Genomic DNA, 3,778 nt, shown 5'->3' on the forward strand with positions numbered 1-3,778 from the left:
CTGAAGGCGCAACCGCTTTGCCTGGAGTCTGTAGTTTTCTGCTGGTGTTTTCCTGATTAGTGGCCAGTGGTAACCGGCTAACCTTGATTCACTCCACTTTCTCTGGTATGGAAGCGTTCTCCGCTCTCGTCGGATACAGCACCACAGTTGTCAAGAAAAAAGCCTAAGTGGGAATCTAAGAAATGTAACTTTAAGGTCATGTTGTACCCCTGTCTACTGTAGCGGTGCAGAAAATTTGGCACAAGATCTTTATAGTTTTTTGCCTTCTTTTCTAGGTTTATTGACACTTAAACAAAGGCATCTCAACCTAAATTTTTATCACCTGTCAGGATGGTGTTGAAATGTTCATCTTTGTATACTTGGAGAAGTATATGATACACACTTTGTTGTCTTACATTATATTTATTTATTACCAGTTTCGATCGTGGACCATCTTCAGAGTGTAGCAGAAAAATGGAAACGAAGTGAGAACACTGAATATCAACGCAAATCACATTTTCATGAGCATTATTATGTGTTGTTGCGGTAGTGTCAGTCCTAGCCAAGGGAAAGGGAAATTTTATAAAAATTCAATGAAGGCGCTGTTGGGCGATGAAATCTGGGACCGCTGGCCGAGTGTGGTAACAGTCCACAGCCAGCACACCAGGCAAGGTAAACATTGCACTCGAGGGGGCAGAGTTGCGACGGCGGTGTTGCACGCATGATTTGTTTTGAGTCGAGCAACAACGAGGCAGGAAACTGCAGCTTTGCTTTAAGTTATGATGTGTGAGGCGGGGCACGAGGCCAGAGCCAAGAGTGGCGATTTGTAAGTGGCTGACATGTGGGAATTTATCGCTGCCACACTTTCTGTCTCTCTCTGACAATATGTCAGAAGCGAGGGAGAAACCAATATAAATAGACAGGCCATTTCAGCTTGAGACAGAGTGTGCCAGGTCAGTCGAGCGATGGGAAGGACCTGTGCTGGTCTTCGCTTATAGGAGTCAGTCTGGCAGCAATGTTATAAGTATTCTGCATAAATTTGTATTCTGTTTTCTATGTGCTTGTTCGAGCTATATTCCGCCTCCGGGGAACAACAACGGGGCGGGACGGAACGGCAGCCTGGAACTTGGAGATCGCACGGCCTGCCTGAAAGAGGGCACTGACAACGGTCTGCAGTGGGCCCGGGAGGGGCTCAGTTCCACTCCAGTCTACAGGCCACGTTCGCTTCCCACCTGGCGTACCGAGGTCCGGGCGAGGCGTATGCTGCGGTAGGCGCAGCAGCGCACCAGCAGCGCCAGAGGTTGCCATCCAGCAAGCACCACTAGCGGCAAGTTGCGGCACAGCATCCAGGAGGGCGTGGGTTCGAGTCCTGTCCTTTCCTGAGAGCAGCGGCGGCCTCAGGGCCACGGGTGACCAGTACACCCACCTTCACCCCATGGAAGGACAGAACAGGCCAAATGAGGCGGAGGGTGATGACGACCAGGGACTGTAGCAGACTCCGTTATCACAGGCAGTAGCACGGCGCTAGTCGCAAAGCATCGGCGTGCGGCGACCGGGAGAGCGCAGCCGACTTTCATCGACGGGCGACCTTGATGATGGCAGCAGCGGCGTCGGCGTACCAGGAGTTTGCTGAGCCGGCGGGACTCACGGGACAGCTCGCGCACTGCACGCCGATACTACGCTTCACCCATCGAGTACTGTAAATTACCGGAATAAACAAATGTTGCCGAATACCACTGTATCACGGCACTGACCCTTGACGCTCTTGAACTTCCTCGGCCTCTTCACAAAATATGGTGCAGTGGGTCCTGGCTTCAGCTCCGCCATCTGGAGTCTCAGGTTCTAACCCCTGACCCTGCAACAGTATACCTACGAAAAAAATCTGTTGTTACAGCTTCACATGTGATACATGCTGTTTACCCTCAAAATAATACGCCTTTGCTGATTTGAAAACGGCAGAAGGTCATAGCTAACGCCATAATAAAGGCTTAATTATGGAGAAAACATTCAAAACAGTTACAGTTTTAAGTGCACAGCACCATTCCTCAGGCACAACACCACGCAGAATTTTAACACGCTAGTGTTGATCAAAGAAGGTACAAGCCAAAGTCAAAGATCGACATCAAAGAAGGTTCCAAAATGTGTACACTATAGTACGCTCACAGAAAGATGCACATGCACTCAAATTACATTAAAGAAATACAATAAAAGAAAATGCAAATGTATAAAAATATTTTTCCTCTTCAGTACATTTTTTTTTTCCTTTTTCATTTCTTTCCATTTTTAATTATTATCACTGCTGCCCCTAGTTTTCAATAAAGTATTATGTAATATAATAGTCACATGACACTATTACAATGTTACATGATACAAATAAACCAACCGTTTGGTGAAAACCGCCACATATGAAAGTATCCATAGACATGTACAATAATATGTAGTATAACAGTCACTAATTAATTTATAACTGAAACATAACAATTCGACGCAACATCTTATGTGTTCGTGCACTCTGCAGTTAACGTGCAATTTAGGTTCTGTTACGGTCAATTGTCTTCAGCAAGCTTGTATTCGTATCAAATGGTTCAAATGGCTCTGAGCACTATGGGACTTAACATCTGAGGTCATCAGTCCCCCAAAACTTAGAACTACTTAAACCTAACTAACCTAAGGACATCACACACATCCATGCCCGAGGCAGGATTCGAACCTGCGACCGTAGCGGTCGCGCGGTTCCAGACTGAAGCGCCTAGAACCGCTCGGCCACAACGACCTGCTATTCGTATCAGCTACGTTCACAGTCAACATTTATATGTTCAGCATTACTATTAGCTCTAGCTTCTCTGCATGATTTTTCAGGTGTTTGAAGGTAGGCTGCGTTCAGATTTCGCAGCTGCGCGCGATATCTCATGTTCCGTTCAGTGTTTATTCTGTGTTTTATTATTAGAAGCTTTGTGTGGAACCGTCTCAATATAGCAGACTGAGCGACACGTCATTGCACATGCCTTTTTCTGTGCGACGGAACATTTATATACGTCGTAAATATCATGAACTTGCTGGCAGGGAATTTGATCTCTCAAGTTCAGTTAAATTTTAATTTGTGCTCATTGATCGACACGTCTGCAAAGTAAGCATTCCGCTTGTGATTTCTTGTTAAAACATAGCCAGACAGGGTTAAATAAAAATTTGTCGGTCATAAATTCGTGTTATGAAAAGGCGTTTCAGTCAGAGGAACGTTCTGTAGACCATGGTTTCCCAGACTGTGTTCCATGGAACTTCGGTGTTCCACGGGAAGTGAGTAAGTGCTCCGTGAAAACCTATTAACAACAAGGCGTTTTTTCAATATTTTTATTTTATTATGATTTCTGTGTTATTAGTTTTGATGTTTTAAATTTGATTACCTTCAAAATATAAGAGGTCTTCCAGGATCCTCAATGTTCCGTCAGTTTGCTTTAGACATTGCCATATGTGATGAGATTTCCACTATCAAGGGCTAGAGTACATACTACACTCCTGGAAATGGAAAAAAGAGCACATTGACACCGGTGTGTCAGACCCACCATACTTGCTCCGGACACTGCGAGAGGGCTGTACAAGCAATGATCACACGCACGGCACAGCGGACACACCAGGAACCGCGGTGTTGGCCGTCGAATGGCGCTATCTGCGCAGCATTTGTGCACCGCCGCCGTCAGTGTCAGCCAGTTTGCCGTGCATACGGAGCTCCATCGCAGTCTTTAACACTGGTAGCATGCCGCGACAGCGTGGACGTGAACCGTATGTGCAGTTGACGGACTTT

Source organism: Schistocerca nitens, chromosome 5 (genome assembly GCF_023898315.1).
Source record: "Schistocerca nitens isolate TAMUIC-IGC-003100 chromosome 5, iqSchNite1.1, whole genome shotgun sequence".
Taxonomy (NCBI): Eukaryota; Metazoa; Arthropoda; class Insecta; order Orthoptera; family Acrididae; genus Schistocerca; species Schistocerca nitens.